Source organism: Aotus nancymaae, unplaced genomic scaffold, assembly GCF_030222135.1.
Source record: "Aotus nancymaae isolate 86718 unplaced genomic scaffold, 86718_ANA_hifiasm-v0.15.2.pri h1tg000002l, whole genome shotgun sequence".
NCBI lineage: Eukaryota > Metazoa > Chordata > Mammalia > Primates > Aotidae > Aotus > Aotus nancymaae.
In genome coordinates this window covers 16861336-16885341 of record NW_026988413.1, presented here as the reverse complement: position 1 = coordinate 16885341, position 24006 = coordinate 16861336, and the positions used below count along the sequence as shown (strand labels likewise).

The 24006-nt window shown below is 50.3% G+C and overlaps 1 protein-coding gene across 1 annotated transcript in view; it reads right to left on the bottom strand.

Moving 5' to 3' along the window:
* DENND2A (DENN domain containing 2A) overlaps positions 1–8129 on the bottom strand; it is a 112329-nt gene extending 104200 nt beyond the window's left edge. The window contains exon 1 of the mRNA XM_064372864.1: positions 7801–8129. The gene's annotated coding sequence lies outside the window, so the exon portion shown is untranslated. The remainder of the gene's footprint in view (positions 1–7800) is intronic.
* Between the last annotated feature and the right edge of the window lie 15877 nt (positions 8130–24006).

Sequence of the window (24006 nt, the reverse complement as noted above, 5' to 3'; positions counted from 1 at the left end):
ACAAATACAGATGATGAAATGGACCAGATGACAGATGACAGTCACCACAAGATGTCAGGGAGTTACATTTGGGGTTGGATGACCACACACTTCCTGACAAATCTGAACAAATCTCATCTGCAGCTCAGAGTATTAAGTAGAGAATCCCTCTGAGTCTCCAGGGTGCTGGAGACATTGCCCTGGCTGAAGATCCCAGAGCACGAGGCAAGCTGCTTCAGGAAGTTCCTTTCCATCTTCGCAGTCACCACCAAGTCTGCAGATGAGAGACTAGTCTCACTCCAAACTCGGGAGACACTAGTTCTATGTCTTAGGGTGTCCCATCATTTCTATCTAGTAACCAAACCAGAGCATGTGGCTTCTCCCGCAACCAACTTCACTCCGGACCATGTACAGTAATTTGCTGTGTGATCCCTTACAAATGCCTCTGCCTGGTCGTCTGGGGAGGTTTAGCCTGTATTTCCCATGCACATGAAATGCCCAAATAAAATTATAGAAATGTCCTGTTTTAACGCTTTAAAGTTTGCTGGAAGAAGACAGGCAGTTATTATTTTTCCATGGTAAGCTGGGAGAGGCAGTGAAAGTGGTATCTCTCTCCTCTGATTCACTGAATGGGAGCAAGAAGGAAGTTCACATGCAACCTTAGGTTACCGACCTGGCCCCCTTCCCTTCCCTAAACTCAAGCCTCAACTCTAGATGTGGATAAGAAAGGTGGCGGGCGATAGACAGAGGGGTGGTCCCCAATCACCTCTGGCTTGGTCAACACACCTGTCCCAGCAAAGAGAATGAATGAGCATATCCAACTCTCAGCCTTTACCAGTGTGGCCACAAGGTGCAGTTCAGAGGGACAGTCCAGGTTAGGCCTATTGTACATCAACTAGCAACTTATTTTTAGTGCTCTTTTTTTGAGGAGATGTTTCATTGCTCTTGTCGCCCAGAATGGAGTGCGGTGGCGCGATCTTGGCTCACTGCAATCTCCACCTCCTGGATTCGAGCAATTCTCCTGCTTCAGCCTCCCGAGTAGCTGGACTATAGGCGCCCGTCTCCACACCCAGCTAATTTTTCCATTTTTAGTAGAAATAGTGTTTCATTGGCCAGGCTGGTCTCGAACTCCTGACCTCAAGTGATCTGCCCGCCTCGGCCTCCCAGAGTGCTGGGATTACAGGCGTGAGCCACTGTGCCAGGCCTAGGGCTCCCTTTTTACTTTCGTTACTGTCCCACTGTATGTATATGGTTACCCTATCTATTACCTACTGTAAACTTGCAAAAAATCAAATCAAATCAAGTTTGACTATTACTGCATCTTCTCTTCTGAGAAGCAGGGAAGTTTAAGGGAGAGAAAGAGAAGCCCTTGAGACTGCTTTGCTGGGTTGGCTCTTTTCTACACAACATGTGGCATCATGGCGATGTGCGACCAAGGTTATGGAAACATGAAACCAACAGCAAGAGACAAAATTGGGACAATATGGAAGACAATCTATAAATATTTTTTGAGGCCTCTGTGGCCCAGACTGAAGTGCAGTGTCGTGATCTTGGCTCACTGCAATCTCTGCCCCCCAGGCTCAAGCGATCCTCCCACTTCAGCCTCTAACCTCCGCTACTACCAACAATACTGCCACAAATAGTCTCTAGCACTTGTTCCAATATTTTTGTAAGATAAATTCCAAAAAGTAGAATTGCTAGATTAAAATAGATTTCAAAGCCACATGCTTATTGAATCTATTTGTGCCAAGTGATGGTTATTTTGAAAATGAGATTCTAATACTCACTCTTAAAACAGTAATAAGATACAGTACCTCTCTGTTCCTTAACCCAATTGTACCCACACTGGTTTTGCCCTGAATATTTTATGAATTTCTATTTAAGTTAATATGAACATTAAAATTCATACTGTGGCACATGCATAGAGGCAATGTATTATATTTTGAGTTTTGTTAACTTTTAGAAGAAAACATATTATAATTAGAAATTTAAAATTTTTGGCCAGGCATGGTGGCTCACACCTGTAATCCCAGCACTTTGAGAGGTCGAGGCGGGCAGATCACTTAAGGTCAGCAGTTCCAAACCAGCCTGGCCAACGTGGTGAAACTCCATCTCTACTAAAAAATACAAAAACTAGCCAGGCAAGGTGGTGGGCACCTGTAGTCCCAGCTACTTGAAAGGCTGAGGCAGGAGAATTGCTTTAACCCAGGAGGCAGAAGTTGCAGTGAGCCAAGATCACACCACTACACTCCAGCCTGGGTGTCAGAGCAAGACTCCATCTCAAAAAAGAAAAAAAAATTTTTTTTTTGGCCAGGTACAGTGGCTCATGCTTGTAGTCCCAGCACTTTAGAAGGCCAAGGCAGGTGAAATGCTTAAGCCCAAGAGTTTGAGACCAGCCTGGACAACATGGGGAAAACCTGTCTCTCCTAAAAATACAAAAATTAGCTGGGTACGGTGGTGCATGCCTATAGTCCCAGCTACTCAAGAGGCTGAGGCAGGAGGATCACTTGAGCCCAGGAGGTGGAAGCTGCAGTAAGCCATGATTATACCACTGCACTCCAGCCTGGGCAACAGAGCAAGACCCTGTCTAAATAAATAAATAAATAAATGTTTAATGACAAATATAACTTTCAGAGATTACATATAAAGTTTATAAGTAAACCTACAATTTTTAAGTGTACTTTTTTAGAAGACAAAACCACAAAAGGAAATGCTTTTGGCACTCTGCTTGAAGTGGTCTGACAAGCCCTTCAGATAAGATCCGCAGTGTATGGAAGGCCTGGGGATCCCGGGAGGAGGGGTCACGGCCAAGGTCACGGCTCCCTGTCCTGGTCCCACTCTCCAGCTGATGGTCCCTGCTTTCATTTCCTTCTGAAGGAGTGCCTATAACCTCCTGGTTCCCTGCCACTGAGGGAAGCTAACCTCTTCCCTAAGCTTGCTACAAGGGTGACTCACCCCTTCCTTCCCTCAAGGCCAGGGAAAAAAAACAATTGCTTGGTTTCCCATAGTTCAGCCAGTTGGAAAAGTGGGTCTTGGGCTTATCTGTCTTTTAGCCCCTGTGAACTGCAAGCTAGTGACAAACGTGCCAAAGAGAAGCTGAAGACAGAGTGGCAATTATGAGCCCAGCTGGCAAAGAGCTTAACTTCCAGGCAAACTGAGGGCTGACCGAGTGAACTTTTGCCCACGTCAGACACTGATTTTAAGGCGAGGGTACAGGAGAGTCTGACTCTGGCTTCCCAGAATGTTGCTGTCTTTTGCACATCGAAAGTAGAGAACTTAGCTCATGGCTTGCCCTACTTCCAGGCAGTGCTTGCCTCCTGTCATTAAAGGGGGCGGTGGGGCCTGGCATTCTTCTCCCTGAGTAACCAGCACAGGGAATTTCAAGAGAGCCAGGGGTACAAGCGGAGGTGGTCTGGTTCAGGTGGCAGAAGAAGGGCCTCTGCTTGGACACATGAGGCTGATAGCCAGCGCCCAGGGCCAGGCTCCTGGGGTCACAGAGCAACAATGTGTGTGGGCAGAGAGGCAGTGGTGAGGACAGTGAGAGGTCACGGCCTGAAAGGGGCTGCACAATGAATCCATGGAAAAGCAGTTTCACTAGAATCTCTCCAAGAAAGAGCAATCCAGGGCAGCTCCAGGGAAGCAACTCCTAATCCCCAATCTTCAGCAAGGTGACTGCCAGAAGGAACAGAGGAGAGCCGGCAAAGACCTTGGGGGAGAAGCAGCCAGACCAGGAGCCCAGGAGACTGTGTGGAACACCAGGCACAAGCAGGGCCAGCCTTGTCTGAGGATCTGTGAGGTATCCCATGTGCCCCATCCAGGATCTTTTGGAATCTGGTTTTCTGTCCCTCCCTGTGATGGGTTCTTTATAGGTGACTGTTAGAGCAGCCACTCTCAACCTTAGCTGTACCTTAAAATCAATCTGGGGACCTTAAAAGAATACTGACGCCAGGGCCCACTCTTAGAGATTTTGAATTAATTGACCTAGGGTATCAGTTGTTTTTAAATCTCCCTCCCCAGCATTTTTTGTTTGTTTGTTTTTGTTTGTTTGACATAGGGTCTCACTGTCGCCCAAGCTGGAGTGCAGTGACACAATCATAGCTCACTGCAGCCTCAACCTCCTTGTGCTCAAGTGATCCTCCCGCCTCAGTCTCCCGAGTAGCTGGGACTACAGGCATGTGCCACTGTGTGGTTAATTTCTTTTATTCATTTATTTTTTGAGATGGAGTCTTGCTGTGTCACCCAGGCTGGAATGAAGTGATGCAATCTTGGCTCACTGCAACCTCCACCTCCTAGGTTCAAGCAATTCTCCTGCCTCAGCCTCCCAAGTAGCTGGGATTGTAGGCATGCACCACCATGCCTGGCTAATTTTCTGTATTTTTAGTAGAGACGGGTTGGCCAGGTTGGTCTCAAACTCGTGACCTCAAATGATCTGCCCGCCTCAGCCTCCCAAAGTGTTGAGATTACAGGCATAAGCCGCTGTGCTTGGCCAATCTCTTTTATTTTTTTGTAGAGATGGTGTCTCACTATGTTGCCCAGGCTGGTCTCAAACTCTCCTCCCCAGCATTTAAATGTATATTTTAACGTGCACCCCAAGATAAAAACGTTAAGAAATGTGATTGGAGGGGTAGAATCCCACACCTACTGAATGTTAATTTAAGACAGCTATAATTGGCAAGAAGTAGTTTAAAGTTGAGAGTTAAAACACATTAGCAGTATATGGACATAGATTCTGTAGGTTCTCTGCCTTCTGCAGAAACCAAAGTGAAGGGCCTGGCCAGGTGATCTGCGCCCAAGTCTACAGGACCGCCAAGTTCTCAGCTCCCACTCCTGGTTCCTCTGCAAATTCCTCATGTTGTAGCTAACTGGTCTCCTGAAGACGATCTCTGGTCTCCTGAGTCCCACCCTTTACCTACCCCTTTAGATGGAGGCTCTACATCAAGTCTGGAGGCAGAAAGACCAGGACCGCCCTGGAGAGTGGACTTGCCCATATGAATGGAATCCTACAATGCTGTGCCCATTCTCCCTGCCTGTTTCACTGGGGGTCAGGATTCCTGGATGCTGGCCCTTCCAAACATGCTATGCCCTACCTGTCCCCTTCTCCAGACCAGAGTCTCAGCCCACCCGTCTCTGGGCTATACTATGATGAGCCGCCTTCTCTTCACGGCTGAGCACCCCGGATGCCTTGCTCTCTACATTCATGGAGATGGGTGTCAGCTCTTCCCACACTCGGGGGACCACTGTCTCCTCTGTACAGGATTCCCCTGACCCAATACCCTAAGATGACACCCTGCCCTCCTGGAAGTGCAGTTCAGTCCCTGAGACATAACAGGATGGTAGAGGAAGGCAGTGATGGGAGTTTATCTTCCCATCTTTTGCAACACCAGCAATGAGGATTTTTTTTCTATGTTACTCTTTAGTTTTCACATAAAGTTCCACAGGATAAATTCCCAGTTGAGTTCAATTCCAGGAACAATTTTGTTCTGAGAATTAGTCTGTATGCTTTCTGTTGTCCAAAATCCCAAACCATGCAACCCAGTGTATTTTTGTTTGTCCCTAAGCTGCCAGAAAACTTACAGCCAAATGCGTTGTCCAAGTGTTGTAATCTGCTACACGCAGGCCGCTCAGAAGGTCCGCATTCCTTTCACTCCGCTTTGTTTTCTCCTGAGCATTTCTGACTTGGTTTTAGTCTAAGTTATCACACTCTGTGCCCAAACTAGTCACCAGGTCCTGCCTCTTGATCTCTGGCATCCTTTCAGCTTCTCCTGCTCCTCAGTAATTCTGGCCTGGGTGTTGCAAAAAGCCTTGGTCTCCTCCTCCTCCAGGCCTCCCCACTCCACAAGCAGGAGTCCTTCCTTCCCTATGCCTCTGCCCCAACAGCCCCCGCCTCACCTCTCCCCAGGATACACTAACATCCGGCAACCTGCAGCCACTCACTCACTAGCCTCCGCTAGACCCTCTTGGTGACTTTGCATGTGCTGTTCTTTCAGCCTGAAATAACCTTCCCTGCTGTTTCCTCAGTGAGGTAGTTTTCAGGGCTTAGCTCAAGCATCACCTACTCTGTGGGGCTTCCCTACACCAGCTCCTCTCTGGGCTGCCCTAGCTCTATGCTATGCAGCCCTCACAGCCAGGCCGGGCCAGGACTGGTTTTACTTTTTTGTCTGACTACTCAGCTAGGATGGTGTTCCTGGAAGGTTGGGGGAAGTCTCATTTCTCTCTGTGCCACTGATGTCTAGCACACACGCCTAGCACACAGAGCTGTTTAAGGGGATGAATGGAATACATGACACAGGATTTTATTAATCTTCCAGAATAAAGGGAGGCCAGGCACACTGGCTCACACCTGTAATCCTAGCACTTTGGGAAGCCAAGGGGCAGATCTCCTGAGAGTCTGAGGAGTCTCAGGAGTTTGAGACCAGCCTGGTCAACATTGTGAAACCCTGTCTCTACCAAAAATACAAAAATTAGCAGGGTGTGGTGGCGGGTGCCTGTAATCCCAGCTACTCGGGAGGCTGAGGCAGGAGAATCGTTTGAACCCAGGGGGTGGAGGTTGCAGGGAGCCGAGATTGAGCCACCACACTCCAGCTTGGGTGACAGAGCAAGACTCCGTCTCAAAAAATAAAAATAAAAAAACAAAAAAAGGCTAGCTGGAAGCCAGCCTCCCACCAGCGTTTTCATAACCGGGCCTCAGAAACTGTCTCTGACACACACACATTCACTCACACACAGACATTTGCACACTCACACACACTTCCTCTCAGAGCTCTTCTCCGTCCCACGCTGCCCACCCAAAGACTGTCTACTCCACTCTTTTGGTATCTGGTATTTGATGATGTAAAGAGAAGGAATTTCTTTCTCTTTTATGTGGTAACCACAGAGGGTGTAAGAGTTTACTAACAAGATTACTGTAGCACGCCTATTATAACACTGTTACCCCCCATGTCATTTGGAACCTTGGGGAAGTCACATCCCTGAATCGCATCTGAACAGCAGCTGGAAGTCAGCACCAGCTGGTGAAGCCAGGGTCACTGCACTTCCCTTGCCCAATCTACGCCCCTGGAGAGAGCCCTCCTGCTTCCTGTCCCAGGCCCCCCAGGACAAGATTCCACGGCTGAGGTCTGGCTCTACTGCGTGGTCTCACCCAGATCTCTGTGACTCTCCTAATACGATTGTGTCCTGTGTTGATAAGAGACTTCCCCTGGGCTCCATCTTCTCCCAACTCCACCCTTGGGGACAAAGTGGAAGAAGTAAGACCATTCAGTCATCTTTACGTTCTTGCTTTCTCAAGACTGCAAATGCTGACGGCTGAGAGGGGGGCTCGGGTGCTCAGCCACCGATTCCCCTCGCTTGCACGCGCGCGCGCGCACACGCGCGCACACACACACAGACACTCGCACACAGACACGCGCGAGCACACACACAAACAGTCGCTCAGACACACACACACAGACACGCAGACACACGAGCGCGCACACACTCACACTCGCGCCCCGGGGGACCCAGCACAGCGCAGGGCGGGGGTCTGCCAAGTTTCTGCAGGTCCCGGAGGCGCGGGAAGGCGGCGTCCGGGTTCAGCCCCGGGAGTCAGCCCGAGCCCGGGAGGGACGTCTGGACCGCGCTTTGCACAAGTCCCGGGACCAGGCGGGACGGCCCCCGGCTCCCCGGCCGCACGCGGGAACTCGGGCTCCCGTTCGCAGAACCGCTTCCCCCGTCAGGGCTCGGACCGCTCGAGCCGTTTCCTCCCTCCGCGCGCGTTCCCTCCTTCGTCCCCTTTCCCTCCCCAGCTCGACCCCGCACCCCGTTGCCCGGCCCGGCCGGCCCTACCTCCCCGCAAGCGGCGATTCCGCGGGCTCCGGGGCGCATCTCGGGGGCTCTGGGGCGGGCCGGGACGGCGGGCGGCGCGGCGCGGGGGCGGGCGGCGGCGGCGGCGGCGGCGGAGGGGGCCGGGGACGCCATGGCCCTCCGCCCTCCGCCCCTTTGTCCGCCGAGCCTCCCCCTGCCGCCCGCAAGCCCCTGGGGTCCCCGCCGCGCGCGCGCTCCCGTGGGGGCCCCGCCGCCCCCGGCCCCGGCAGCGCGCTTCCCTCAGCCGGCCCAGCGCAGGCTCGCCCGCGGCCCCGGCCTCCTCCTCCTCCCGCGGCTCCGCGACGATCTGCGCGACGCACGCCCCCTCCTCCCGACCCATCCCGCCCGGCCCAGTGAGCTAATCCGCAGCTGGCGGGCGCCCGGCCGGTTGCCACGGCAACCCCTCTCCCAGGGCCCGGCCCCGCGCGGAGCCGCGGTAAACAGGACCTTCTGCCGGACTCGCCCCCTCGCTTCCCGGGGTTGGGGAGAGGTGGCTTAACCCTTCCAGGGAGGACGCTCGTCGCGCGCCGGCTCCTTTCCACCCTGGCCCGGCGGATTTGCGAGGTGCGCCCGGCCCGGGGTTGAGACCTGGACGCAGAACGGCTGCCACACGCCTGGCCCCGCTCACTCCAGGCGGTGAACACCCTCTCGGCCCTGGGCCCGGGCCGGGGCACCCCGGACAGTGAGGCTGGCGCCGCCGTTGCCCCGGGCAGCTTGCCGTCGGGCCGGGGTAATGACAGTCCTGAGACGGGCGGCGTCTTCCTCCCCGGCCCAGCTCCCTGCAGAAGGGCTCCCAGACCGGGCGGGGAGGGAGGTGGTCAGGAAAAGCTTCCAAGAGGAGAAGTGACTCCATAGACCCGCTGTCCCCACTCACGCAGGACACTGTCAAGGAACGCAGACTGCACGATGCGGGGTGCCCAGCAGAAGTCCTGCGGGGAAGGCGCTCTGGAATAAGGGCTGGGGCATTCGAGGAAGCTCTCTGGAGCTTTGACCGGGCCAGGAGCGCTGAACAGATCTACATAGGTGGGGGAAAGGAAAGGGTTCTGAGTGGAGGGAAAGGCACCAGCAGAGGCCGGAAGCAGAGGCCAGGCATTTCAGAAACAGCTGAGTGAGGACCAAGTGGTGAATCAGGTCTGATGGGTAGGCTTGGCCGGATTTCAAGGGTGGGGGACGTTAAGTTTTTGAGCAGAGCAGTGCCCTGATGACTGGGAGGGCGGCCTGGCAGGGTGATCTGCAGGCGTTGGGAGCAAGCTTCAGGTCCGTCTTCACACCAGAGGAAGGCCATCCTCGTCTTTAGCTCAAGGACTTCCAGAAGGGCTGGGAGCCACGGTCTGCGGAACGGCAAAGAGGCCTGAAGTTCAGGCAAAGGGGGAAGAAAGAGAGGAGAAGCTTAGCCTTACAAATCCACAGGAGAGTGCACAAGAGGAAAGGCAGGAGGGAGACAGTGACAAATCAAAGATTGGGTATAATGACGTAATACTGCCCAGGCAGTGCCTATAGACTGGGCACCTGAAATTTGAGGGACTGGTTCAAAGTCACAGGAAAAAAAGCTCTGTTTTCTTCTCAACTGAGGTTTACGCATTCTGGGAGCTCTTTGAAGCTTTTCTAGGGCTTATTTGTTAAACTCCTCATGACACACCCATTTTAACTAAGCATAGTCAACTTTTAGAACACACATTTGCAAAGTGCAAGCTTTTTTTTTAAGTGTAAGCATTTAAATTATTGTTTTGTTTGCTGAAACATTATTCAATAAGTTTTCACTTTCTTTTTCTTTTTTTTATTGCCAGTGAAATTTTCACTTTCTAAATAAAGATCAGAGGCTTGGCTGCTTCTTTTTTTTGAGGCAGAGTCTCAGTGTGTCACCACAATGGAGTGCAGTGGTGCGATCATAGCTCACTGCAGCCTGGAACTTCTGGGCTCAAGCAATCTCCCACCTCAGCCTTCTAAGTAGGGAGGACTATAGATGTGTGCCATCATGGTCAGCTAACTTTTTTATTTTTTGTAGCTCTTGCTATGTTGCCCGGGCTAGTCTTGAACTCCTGGCCTCAAGTGATCCTCCTGACTTAGCCTCCCAAAGTGTTGGGATTATAGGTGTGAGCCACCACGCCTGGCCAAGACTTGACTTCTTGAGGGTTAATTATTTCCAGGGCTACAACATATAAGAATGCAAACTGCTGGGCACTGTGGCTCATGCCTGTAATCCCACCACTTTGGGAGGCTGAGGCAGGCGGGTCACCTGAGGTCGGGATTTCGAAACCACCCTGACCAACATGAAGAAACCCTGTCTCTACTAAAAATATAAAAAATTAGCTGGGCGTGGTGGTGCATGCCTGTAATGCCAGCCACTTGCGAGGCTGAGGCAGGAGAATCACTTAAACCTAGGAGGCAGAGGTTGCAGTGAGCCGAGATTGTGGCATTTGCACTCCAGCCTGGGCAACAAGAGCAAAACTCCATCTCAAAAAAAAAAGAAAAAAAAGAGAGAGAGAAAGCAAACTGGCAAAATGAAAGGGAGAACAGTTGAGCAGAGAGCCCAGCTGGCTGCCTTCCCCAACCCCAGGCACAAATGGCTCAGTAGCCTTGGATTTTGTGGCTTTGAAATTTCTAGTTGCATCTTAGGTGGACATGATAGAAAGGAAGCTGGGGAGCCCGTTAGTGACAACTCCTGAACCACAGGCTGCCACTCTTTCTTCCACTCCCTCATCTTTTTTTTTTTTTTGAGACAGATTCTCGCTCTGTCACCTAGGCTGGAATACAGTGGCATGGTCTCGGCTCACTGCAGCCTCTGCCTCCCAAGTTCAAGTGATTTCTCCTACCTCAGCCTCCCATGTAGCTGAGATTACAGGAGTCCACCACCATGCCCCGCTAAGTTTTATATTTTTAGTAGAGACCTGATTTCACCATGTTGGCCAGGCTGGTCTCGAACTCCTGACCTCAGGTCATCTACCCATCTCGGCTTCCAAAAGTACTGGAATTACAGGCGTGAGCCACTGCACCCAGCCTATTTATTTAAGACAGAGTCTGGCTCTGTTGCCCAGGCTGGAGTGCAGTGGCACAATCTTGGCTCACTGCAACCTCCACCTCCTGGGTTCAAGCTATTCTCATGCCTCGGCCTCGAGTAGTTGGGATTACAGGTGTGCACCACCACACCTGGCTAATTTTTGTATTTTTCATAGAAATGGGGTTTTATCATGTTGGCCAGGCTGGTCTCAACTCCCAACCTCAGATGATCCGCCCACCTCCGCCTCCCAAAGTGCTGGGATTATAAGCATGAGCCATTGTGCCCAGCCTTTTTAATTTTATTTTAAAATTTATTTTAGGCTGGGCTAGGTGGCTCATGCCTGTAATCTCAGCACTTTGGGAGGCTGAGACGGGCAGATCATGAGGTCAGCAGATTGAGACCATTCTGGCTAACATGGTGAAACCCTGTCTCTACTAAAAATACAAAAAGCTAGCCAGGCATGGTGGTGTGTGCCTGTAGTCCCAGCTACTCGGGAGACTGAGGCATGAGAATCGCTTAAACCCAGGAGGCAGAGGTTGCAGTGATCCAAGGTTGCAACACTGCACTCCAGTCTGGGCAACAGAGCGAGACTCTGTCTCAAAAAAAATATTAATTTTATTTTTATTTATTTATATATTTTTTAAAGATGGGGTTTCACCATATTGGTCAGGCTGGTTTCGAACTCTTGGCCTCAGGTGATCTGCCTGCCTCAGCCTCCCAAAATGCTGGGATTATAGGCGTGAGCCACAAAAAAATTAATTTTAGTTTATTTATTTTGAGACAGGGTCTTGCTATGTTACCCAGGCTGGCCTCGAACTCCCCGCCTCAGCCTCCCAAGTAGTAATCCTGTTTCTTCCACACAGAGCAGCCTTGGGCCACTGCAGAACATTTCTTCCTTCCTCTCCCTTGTCTTCCTCCAGCATCCTGCTGAGGAGTGCAGGCTTTGATTGGAGGAGCACATTCAGCGCTGCAGCAAGTTGCTCAGCCTCTAAATCCCAGCTTGGAAACCCTTCATCTGTAGGGTGGAAACGGCAATGGCTGTGACTTCCTAAGAGGGCTGTTGTGAGGGTGCCTGGCCTATGAGGAGGACTCACGGGTGCCTCCTGTTGGTGATTCTTTTCCTAATCTCCTTTTTCTTTTTTCTCCCCATGAACACAGAGTGTCAAGGTTGAAGAACAGGAGGAGGCAATTTTTCTTCTTCCCCGTCAGTGCTCAACTCCCTCTCTCTCCCCACCACTTACAGGCCTAGGACCGTCTACCAGCACCAGCACACACAGGCAACGGAGCTGGCTTTGTCTCAGCCGTTAGCCAAGGTAGTGGTGCATTCAGTGGGCCTGCGACTCTGTCTCTTGCTCTGACAGTGTTTGGATGGAACAGACCCTCTCTTCCAGGCTCTGACTGCCCTCCAATAAAGATAAAAATTAAGAAACTAGGCTGGACGCAATGGCTAATGCCTGTAATTTCAGCACTTTGGGAGGCTGAAGTGGGTGGATCACCTGAGGACAGGTGTTTCACCAGCCTGGCCAACATGGTGAAACTCTGTCTCTACTAAAAATACAAAAATTAACCAGGCATGATGGTGGGTGCCTGCAATCCCAGCTACTGGGAGGCTGAGGCAGGAGAATTGCTTGAACCCAGGAGAGCAGTCAGGTGGTAATGAGACAGAAGAGAGCTGGCCCTGGGCAGAGCCGATGCTCACAGGCTTCATGGGGTAACAAAAGAACATGGGTTTAGCCAGACAGGGCTGGGTCGGTGGGACCTCAGATAAAGCACATAACCTGTTGGGGCTTGGTTTTCCCATCGTTGAAATGGCAGGAGTGATGCTTCATTGCTTAGAGTTGCAGGGTGGACCTAATGCCATGACTGGTCAAAGTGCCTGGGACAAAAATCATGCTCCTTCAACATTTACATCCAAAAGAAATTTCAGTGGAAATGAAAACATTTGAGAGAGTGTCTGAAGGCTCTTTCTCAGGCTCTGTCCCCTGCCTTGATGGGGCTAGCCTTGTCATATGCCTCAGTGCTTCCCATCTCCCGTGGTTTCTCTTTCTCTTTCCTCCCTCCCCCCGCCTCCCTCCCTCCCTCCTTCCTTCTTTCTTTCTTTCTCCTTTCTTTTCCTTCTCTGTCCTTTCTTTCTTCTTTCTCTTTTCTTTCTTTCCCTCACTCCCTCCCTTCCTTCCTTCCAATGATAAGATCTCAGCTCACCGAATAGGTGCATAGGTGAAAGGTATACACATGGGAGGCTGGGGTGGGAGGATCACTTGAGCCCGGGAGTCCTGGGTTGTGGTGCACTGTGCCAATCCAGCGTCTGCACTAAATTCAGCATCAATATGATGACCTCTCAGGAGCAAGGGACCACCAGGTTGCCTAAGGAGGGGTGAATCAACCCAGGTCACAAATGGAACAGGTCAAAACTCCTGTGCTAATCCATAGTGGGATCACACCAGTAAATAGCCACTGCACCCCAGCCTGGGCAACACAGCCAGGACCCATCTCTAAAAAAAAAACAAAAAAAAAACAACAGGAAATAATTAGTCTGGGTTCAGTGGCTGTTTGTAATCTCAATCTCAGCACTTTGGGAGGCTGAGGCAGGTGAATCACTTGAGCCCAGAAGTTTGAGACCAGTCTGGCAACATGGTAAAATCCTGTCTCTACTAAAAATACAAAAAATTAGCCAGGGGTGGTAGTGCACGCCTGTAATCTCAGCTACTCAGGAGGCGGAGGCTCTCGACTTGCTTGAACCTGGGAGGCAGAGGTTTCAGCAAGCCAAGATAGCGCCACTGCCCTCCGGCCTGGGCAAGAGTGAGACCTTGTCTCAAAAAAAAAAAAAAAAAAAAAAGGGAAATAATTAAATTATATTTAAAAAGAAAGAGGCCGGGCAAGGTGGCTCACGCCTGTAATCCCAGCACTTTGGGAGGCCGAGGCAGGCGGATCACCTAAGATCAGGAGTACGAGATCAGCCTGGCCAACATGGTGAAATCCTGTCTCTTTAAAATAAATAAATAGAAAGAAGAAAATCTATATACACAGTAGATGATGGACAAGAAGTTTATTGATTGATTGATCATCTGGAGAGCTGGTGTGGGGAGAAGAATCACATGTCTGTGCTTAGACAAGTTTAGATGAGGTAAAGCAAGGAAGGAACTTAAGGGCAGGGAAAAGTCTACAGCCTCACCCTGACACAGACTTGGCCAAGGCTCCTCCACATCCCTCCCATCCAGAGACCAAAGCCATGCAGGCTCAGAGCCCACTAAGCCATCTTAGAGAGGCTCTAAGTCAGAGCTTACAGATGTCAAGGATCCCCTTCTAGTCTCTCACTGGCACATGGATGCCTTCCTTCCACAGAAGGCCACCTCCCTCCTGCCTCTCTCATTCTGCCTCTAACCCCATCCTCAGCCCATTCTCCCACCTAGACACAGCTGAGTGCCAGTTCCTTCCAGTCCCATCTGGCTACCTCTCTCTGAGGAAACAAAACCAAGCCAAGCATCCCACCCAAACCTCAAAACCAGGCTCGGTTTGTTCTTCATCCCAATCAGATGCAATCCAGGAGGTGTGGGATGGGAGTGGGAGGGGTGGAGGAGTGGTGGCCACCCAGGAGTGTGCAGAGCCCAGACTGAAGCCCCAGGGCTCTTTCATCTTCCCTGGCTGCGAAGGGCTGGTCTTTGGCAGAGATGCCTGTGTGCCCTCTGTCCTCCCGGGACACTCATGCCTTCTGCCACTTTCACTGGGACTATAAGAGGGGCAGCTGTTGAAGCCTGGTAGGGGGTGCTGTGGGGCAGATGGTCTTTGTTTATTATCACAGACGGCTGACATTTGCCGGCTTACCGCAAGGAATCCTGGAGAATCTCTGCTTTGGCAGATAGCACCTCAACATATCATTTTGAGATAAGAATCACTTCTGTTTCATTTCATAACCCTAATTGATTTTGGAGTGTCTTTTTTTTCACACAAAGAATTAAAGTGTTTGTAACTTTTGTAAAGACTGGCGCGTTTACGACAAAAAGCAAAGAACAAAGGTGTGAACTTTCCAGGTCATTCACCACTAGGCAAAGTCTCAGACATGAAGCCTGCCATGCCAAGTACCTGCTATACTTATATTCTTTCTGTTCCTTTTGGACAATGTAATTGAACAGTTAAAAAAAAAAAAGGAACAAGAATGTGGTGATTTGGATACTTTTTAGAGGCATGGCTTTCTGTGTTTAAGCTGTTGTGGCTCTTTGTGGTCACTGTGATTTCAGAACACAGGACAGTCAGGCCAGTGAGTCCAACTCCTCTGTGTAGACTTCTGTCAACAGGATGCAAGGCACGTACCTCCTGCTTCTGAGAGCCTTCCTTGCCTATTTTCTGGCCCAATGAGGCAGTATCTTCAGACTCAGGAGAAGGAGTGAGGTAATACTCTTCATTAAAGATTTCAGGCCCGGTGCGGTGGCTCACACCTGTAATCCCAGCACTTTGGGAGGCCAAGGCGGGCAGATCACAAGGTCAGGAGATCGAGACTAGCCTGACCAACATGGTGAAACTCCGTCTCTACTAAAACAAAAATTAGCTGGGCATGGTGGCACACGCCTATAATCCCAGCTACTCAGGAGGCTGAGGCAGGAGAATTGCTTGAACCTGGGAGGTGGAGGTTGCAGTGAGCCAAGATCGTGCCACTGTACTCCAGCCTGGGTAACAAAGCAAGACTCTGTCTCAAAAAAAAAAAAAAAGATTTTAGGCCAATTTTAATCAGTGGCTCATACCTGCAATCCCAGCACTTTGGGAGGCTGAGGCGGCATGATCATTTGATCACATGTCTGTGCTTGATCACAGGTGTGTGCCAGGAGTTCAAGACCAGAATGGGCAACATAGTGAGATGCCCCATCTCTACAAAAAATAAAAAATTAACTGGATGTGGTGGCACACAGTAGGGAGGTCAAGGCCAGAGTGAGCCGTGATCTCAGCACTGCACTCCAGCCTGGGCAACATAACAGGACCCTGTCTGACCTCTCTCAAAAAACAAACAAAAACAACAACAAGAAAAAAGAAAACATTTTATTTTAGACAGAGCCTCACTCTGTACAATGGCGCGATCTTGGCTCACTGCAACCTCCAAGTTCCAGGTTCAGGCAATTCTCCTTCCTCAGCCTCCCTAGTAGCTGGATTACAGGTGCTGGCCACCACGCCTGGCGAATTTTTGTATTTTTAGTAGAGATGGGGTTTGGTAAAGATGGAATTTCACCATGTTGGCCAGGCTGGTCTCGAACTCTTGACCTCAGGTGATCTGACCACCTCGGCCTCCCAAAATGCTGGGATTGCAGGCGTGAGCCACTGTGCCTGGCCAAAAGAAGAAAATATTTTAATCACACCAGGTTATGAGGTAGGGATTACAGTTGCATCCTCATTGCCAGATCACCCTCTCTCTCTCAAAATCCACCCAGGCCCAAGGTCAGGCTTCAGACTTCCAAATGACTGAACAGCACAGTACTGCCTCTCAGAGGCCACACCTTGCTTGAGGGAACATACTTTCGGAAGCTCTATTATCTGTCCACTTCCTACATCTCTCAGATTAAATCAAATCAAAATAAAAAATATTGGCCAGGCTGGACGCTGTGGCTCATGCCTGTAATCCCAGCACTTTGGGAGGCCAGGGCGGGGGGATCATGAGGTCAGGAGATTGATACCAGCCTGGCTAACACGGTGAAACCCCGTGTCTACTAAAATACAAAAAATTAGCCAGGCATGGTCCACATGCCTGTAGTCCCAGCTATTTAGGAGGCTGAGGCAGGGGATTCGCTTGAACCTGGGGATAGAGGTTGCAATGAGCTAAGATCCTGCCACTGCATTCCAGCCTGGGCAACAGAGTGAGACTCTGTCTCAAAAAAAAAAAAAAAAAAAAAACTATCCAAAGGCAAGCCAGGTGATATACTACTGCTCTTGCTGGCAGTGTGACTTTGGGTGAGTCAACTTCCCTCTCTGGGTGTCAGATTCCTGCGGAGAGGAGATCATAGGGGCATAGGGGCTGTGAGGTCCCTCCCAGCACCAGCCTTCTCACATAGGCAAAAGAGCACAAGAGCAGTGGTCTGTTCTCATTTTCCTGAATATGTGCTGGGCAGTGTTAATACATCACGGAGATTACCTAGTAGGAAGGTTCTCATATTAGCCTCTTCTAGAGATGAAGAAGCAACCGAAGAGCAGTTGGCTGTCTTGCCCAAGGCCACTGCAAGGGAGTACCAGGGCTGAGATGGGCCCAGGCAGCCTGACCCCAGGGCACCAGCATCATGGCTTTGTGGCCAGGACATGCTTTAGAACAGAGAAGTTAACAGGGCTCGGCGGGGCATGGTGGCTCAGTCCTGTAATCCCAGCATTTTGGGAGGCCGAAGGGGGTGGATCACCTGGGGTCAGGAGTTTAAGACCAGCCTGGCCAACATGGCCAAAAATAAGCTGAGTGTGGTGGCACATGCCTGTAATCCCAGCTACTCAGGAGGCTGAGACAGGAGAATCGCTTGAATCAGAAGGTGGAGGTTGCAGTGAGACCATGCCACTGCACTCCAGCCTGTGTGATAGAGCAAGACTCCATCTCAAGAACAAAAAAAAAGTGAATAGGGCCCAGGGGCATACCATGTCAGAGTGGGGAGTGGCCTCAGAGAGGAGCAACCCCAGCCTCCAGGCAGGAGGAGGGGAGGGGACTTGCCTGGGCCACACAGGGTTAGCACAGGTGCTGCACGTGAGTAGTGCCAGTTCCATGGCACCGGGAGAAGGATGTCTGGAGCAAGCCACCTAGAAAACCAGAAGGCAGGAACTAGAGGAGGAGAAATTCCCTCGACGAGGAGTGATGGAGACAATTCAACTGAAGAGTGAAAAAGAGCAAAGAAGAAGGCCCCGGTCTGGTCTCCCGGGAAAGGGATGGCTCATTGCCGCAGGCACACGCACACAACAGCTTCCTCCCTTCCCTGCTTCTTTCAGTATTATTTCTGATGTTTTCTCCTCTGCCAGCTTGGGGAGTAGATATGGGTGGCCCTGGGCCAAAATCTACACGCCAGCGCCCAACTCTCTTAGGAAGGAATTGCAGGCCAGAGATACCAAGCAGGACCTGGGGGAGGGGCAGGGCCAGGCCTTCTCACACTTTTTTTTTTTTTAATGAATGAGAGGTTTTTATGTTGCCCAGGCTGGCCTCGAACGCGTAGCCTTGCCTCCCCAAGTGCTAGGACAACTGGCCTGAGCCACCGAGGCTCCCTTTTTTTTCTTTTTCTTTCTTTTTTTAAATTTTATTTATTTATTTATTTTATGTTATTTTTATTTTTTGAGACAGAGTTTCGCTCTTGTTGCCCAGGCTGGAGAGCAAAGGCATGATCTCGGCTCACTGCAACCTCCACCCCCCCAGGTTCGAGTGATTCTCTTGCCTCAGCCTCAGGAGTAGCTGGGATTACAGGCTCCCACCGCCAGGCCTGGTTATTTTTTATATTTTTAGCAGAGATGGAATTTCACCATGTTGGCCAGGCTGGTCTCCAACTCCTGACCTCAGGTGATCCACCTGCCTCACCCTTCCGAAGTGCTGGGATTACAGGTGTGAGTCACCACATTTGGCCTTTCTCACACTTCTTATCTAACTGATAATCCCATTGGATTTATGGGAAAAAAAGAGAAAAAAGGACGGATCCTGGCCTTCCTTGAGTGATCCTGATGCAAGGGGTCTGGGATAGGCCCCAGGAACGAGCAGTTTTACAAGTACCCCAGGTGTGTGTGTGCTTGTAGCGACAGAGTCTTACTCTGCTGCCCAGGCTGATCTTGAACTCCTAGTTTTGAGAGATCTTCCTGCTCTGGCCTCCCAAGGTTCTAGGATTACAGATGTGTGAGCCACTGTGCCCAGCCACCCAGGTGTTTTTGGTGGAGGTGGCTCAAGTCCCCACCAGAGACACACTGGTTTAGAGCCTGCTCAAGGGGAGACACAAAAGTTGAAGCTGCAGCAGGTAAGTGCAGGGGATTCCCTTCTATTAAATTCTGTTCTAAGAAAGTGGGGTGGGGGGTGGGAAGAGGGGTAAGGAGGCCAGGAGGTGCTGAAAGGGTCTCAGGAGGGAACTGTCCTCCACAAGGACCTAAGACCAGTGATTCCCAAGCAGGGACAACTTTGCTTCTTTGCTTTTCCAAAAATTTGGCAATTTTTGTTTTCTTTTTCTTTTCTTTTTTTTTTTTTTTAAGAGACAAGGTCTTACTCTGTCCCCCAGGCTGGAGTGCAGTGGCACAATCATAGCTCACTGCAACCTCAAATACTTGGGCTCAAGCCATCCCCCCACCTTAGCCTCCTGAGTAGCTAGGACGATGGGTGTGCTTCATTGTCATGCCCAGCCCAGTAATTTTTTTTTTTTGTAGAGACAGAGTCTTGCTATATTGCCTAGGCTGGTGTGAAAGTCCTGTGCTCAAGCAATCCTCTCACTTTGGTCTCCCGATGTGCTGAGAATACAGGCATGGGCCACCATGCCTAGCTGACATTTGGCAATGTTTGAAGATGTTTTATTATCATAATTGGGAAAGGGGAGTGCTATGGTCCGAACGTGCCCCCCTCCGAAATTCATATGTTGAAATTCTAACCCCCAAAATGACGGGAGGTGAGTGGAGCCCTCATGAATGGGTTTAGTGTCCTCATCAAAGATGCGCCAGAGAAAGCTCTCACCCTCTTTCTAGCATGGACACGGTGAGAAGGTGGCAGTTTGCAGCCCAGAAGCAGGCCTTCACTAGAACTCATCCATGCTGCGCCTGGATCCTGATTTCTCAGCCTCCAGCACTGTGAGAAATAAAGATTTGCTGTTTCTAAGCCACACAGTTCATGGTAATTTTTTTTTTTGAGGCAGCGTCTTGTTCTGTCTCCCAGGCTAGAGTGCAGTGGTGCAATCTCAGCTCACTGCAGCCTCTGCTTCCCGGGTTCAAGTGATTATCCTGCCTCAGCCTCCTGATTACAGGCACCCGCCACTACGCTTGTATTTTTAGTAGAGACAGGGTTTCACCATCTTGGCCAGGCGGTCTCAAACTCCTGACCTTGTGACCCACTCGCCTCGGCCTCTCAAAGTGCTGGGATTAGAGGCGTGAGCCACTGCACCTGGCCGGTATTTTGTTAAATAGCAGCTCCAACGAACTAAACAGGGAATGTTTCTGGTTATCAAGTGGGTAGAGGCCACACATGCTGCCAAACATCCTACAATGCACGGGACAGCCTCCCCCTCCACACACAACGAAGAATCCTGTCCAGAATGCCGAATGTGCAGAGGCCAGGAAGCCCAGAGCCAGCCCATTTCCCACCGCCACCCTCTTCCCCTTGAACTAGTACTTGCCCCGCATCACATCTGCTGGGTAGCAATGTCACATGCGAGCTGCTAAAACCAGTCATGTGGTTCACGTGGAAAGAGAAGCACAGCCAGATGGCCCTTTGCAGAGTTGCCCTTCCCTTGCCTCTAGGCTGAGTCTGGGAACCGTCCCACCGCACCTCCCCGCCCCACCGCACCTCCCCGCCCCGGGAAGCATGTGTTGCACTTCCCGAGTGAATGGTGCCACCTAGTGGGAATAGAGCTAACAACACCAGCAGGAGCATTGCATACACCTGGAAACTTAAAAATTAGGGGGCTTTCCACTGTTGAGAAGATTCTATGGGAATCAACGAAGACTACCCAAATGAGGAAGGCAGAGGCTATTTATTTAGCACTTTCTATGGCCAGACAGTCAGCCATCATCACTTGCATTTGGCAGAGAGTCAGATATAACTGGAGACTCAAATGCTAGAGGGAAATGTTTCTACAGGAAAAAAGAAAAGATTTTAGGTGGGCTGTAATTGGAAGATGTTGGTAGGGGGAAGCTGCAGGCAGCAGCATCTCGTGTGATGGGTTTAGAGAGTTTGTTTGGCTTTCTTGGCTTGGTTCTGAGTTGGAAGTGTAGGTGAAAATTAGGGCAGCAGGCAGGCATTGAGCAGATCCTGACGTTCTGGGCCTATTGCCCTATAAGCTGTGGCTTGGCTTCCTGGCCCTAGTGCCGCAGAGGTTGTGGGTCACAGCCTCTGAATATGCATAGGGACACTAGACCTAGAAATGTAGAGTGTTATATATGGCCATTGTTCCTTTGCATATTCAGTCTCTTAATTCATTAAACGTTCTAAATATATCCATCCCCCCCGTTACTAATCCTGAAGTGGACTGCGTAAAGTTACCCATGTAAGCAGCAGATTGACTCCAAGCCAGCATCTGTGCTTTTCAGTGGCTGCCCTTACAGACTTTGATTTGGGCTCATATGTGATAGTTCTGTTTTTTACTGCCCATGGTGCCTTCATATGTATGATATAATTCTCCTAATTGACACGGGCCTCAGTAATAATCCCTCAGCTTCACCTGTGTGGGAGCTGACTCTAGCTCTTTACACTGCTACACCTTCACCACCACCACCACTATCACCAGTCATTTGGTGGTGGTGATGGTGGTGAAGTTAAAGGTAGTGGGTGGTAACGGTGGTGGTAATGATGGTGGTGATGGTCATGGTGGGCCTGTTGCTGCAGAGATTGTGGGTCACCACCGTCACTGTCACCATTACCACCACCTGTATCATCATGATCGCCACTGTTGTCACCACCATTGTCACCATCACCACCACCACCGCCACCACCACTGTCATTACCAATATCGATGCCATTACCATTGCCACTGTCACCACCACCACCACCGCCACCACCACTGTTACCACCCACCACCGTTACCTTCACCACCAACACCGTCTTCACCATGACCCCCACTGTCACCATCTCCACCACCGCCACCACATTTACCACTACCACTATTTGCAAGGTCAATGGTTCTCAAAATGTTTTCCCCAGACCAGCAGCATCGGCATCACATAGTAACTGTTAAAAATGCAAATTTTTGGGCCCCGACAAAAATCAGCAATGGGGTGGGGCCAGCCCTCCAGGTAATTCTGATGGATGCTAAAGTTTGAGAGCCACCATTTCTAGGATAACATTTCTAGGATAAAATTCTAGATAAATTTTTAGATAAATAAGGCCCCACAAGGGCCTTTCTTTTTCTTTTTCTTTTTTTGAGACGGAGTCTTGCTCTGTCACCAAGGCTGGAGTGCAGTGGCGTGATGTCGGCTCACTCCAACTTCTACCTCCCGGATTCAAGCAATTCTTCTGCCTCAGCCTCCCAAGTAACTGCATGCCACCATTCCCAGCTATATTTTTGTATTTTTAGTAGAGTTGGAGTTTCAGCGTGTTAGCCAGAATGGTCTCGATCTCATGACCTCGTAATCCGCTTGCCTCAGCCTCCCAAAGTGTTGGGATTACAGGTGTGAGCCACCGCGCCCTGCCTCACAAGGGCCTTATTTTAAGTCAGACCTTCCACAATATATCCTCCAAATTTGCGATTTGCAGGTCTTATGAAGTAATGAGAGAAACAGAACAACTTTTATCTAGGATAAAATAATATAAATGACAACATTTGCTACCATTTATCGAATCATGGGGCTAAGCACATCACAGACACCTGCTTACTCCTTACCACACCTCCAGTGGTTACAGTCGGGAAACGAGGCTCAGAGAGGTTAAGTAACTAGGATTTGAGACCACACCTATTTAGCACCATAATTTGCATTCTTAACTACTGTTAAATGTATTCCCCAAATCATAAATGCACATCTAGAGAACTTGTAGTTTTTTTTTTTTTTTAGACAGAGTTTTGCTCTTGTTGCCAGGCTAGAGTACAATAGCATGATCTCTGCTCACTACAACTGCCGACTCCCTGGTTCAAGCCATTCTCCTGCCTCAGCCTCCTGAGGATTGCAGGCAAGTGCCACCATGCCTGGCTAATTTTTGTATTTTTAGTAGAGACAGGGTTTCACCATGTTGGCAGAGATGGTCTCGATTTCCTGACCTTGTGATCCGCCTGCCTTAGCCTCCCAAAGTGCTGGGATTACAGGCGTGAACCACTGCGCCCAGCCTCTTGGGCAGATTTCTGTGGAAGCCTCTCACTCACATGGAGATAAAGCCTGTCTAGGCTGGGTGAGGTGGCTCACGCCTGTAATCCCAGCACTTTGGGAGGCAGGGGATCACCTGGGGTCAGGCATTCGAGACCAGTGTGAGCCACCCTGCCCTGTCATTTCTTTCATGGCTTTGCCACACTTTGAAACTGCACATTTTAATTTCTTATCAAGGGTGTTTTTAAAAAGGTTGAAATTCAGCATTTATATGTTCCTACTTAGGTCCCCCTCATTAGTATTCAACCAGTAAGGGCAAGATGTTTGTGTCCACTTTCCCAGGGTCCAGCACATGACCTAGCTTGATCAGCAGATATTATTGAGGCTCAACAAATATAAGATTGGACTCAAATATTTATTGGGCTCAATAAGTATTATTGAATGAACATGGCCTTTCCAGAGCCTCTCCCGAAGGTCCAACACAATTGCTGAATTAATGCAGCCGAGGACGTAGCATCCACCAATTCCTACCCCCGACCCAGGCCCCTCCTTCCACCCGCCATCCCTACCCTTACTGAAAAGTGGACCTGTGTTCAGAACTTGCCTTCAGCTCGCACACTTTTCATCCATGCTCTTTGGAATAATGAAAGATACGAAGAAGTCAGTGGGGAGATGATAGACGTGGGGAGGGGGACATGGTGTGGGCCTTTGCATTTTTTACCCAGGACCCAGGACTCAAGAGCAGGGCCGTCTTGGCCTGGGGTCACTGTCCTCTTTAAGGGGTGGGTCCGGGGCGCTCCCGGAAGATCCTGGCTGCCCAGGCCTCTGCCACCGACCCTCTGCTCCCTGGGAGCCTCACTGCCCAGCACTCAGCCCTCTGCCTCCACCGGCCACCCTGAAACAGCCCAGCGGGTTCGCCTTGCCCGCTGCTTAGACAGAGCCAATTTATCAAGACAGGGGAATTGCAATAGAGGAGTAATTCACGCAGACCCAGCTGTGCGGGAGACTGGAGTTTTATTATTACTCAAGTCAGTCTCCCCGAGCATTCGGGGAGCAAAGTTTTTTTTTGTTGTTGTTGAGATGGACTCATCGCTCTGTCACCCAGGCTGGAGTGCAGTGGCCTCAGCTCACTCAGCTCACTGCAACCTCCACCTCCCGGGTTCAAGCGATTCTCCTGCCTCAGCCTCCTGAGTAGCTGGAATTACAGGCCTGCGCCACTACACCTGGCTAATATTTTTTTGTATTTTTAGTAGACACACAGTTTCACCATGTTG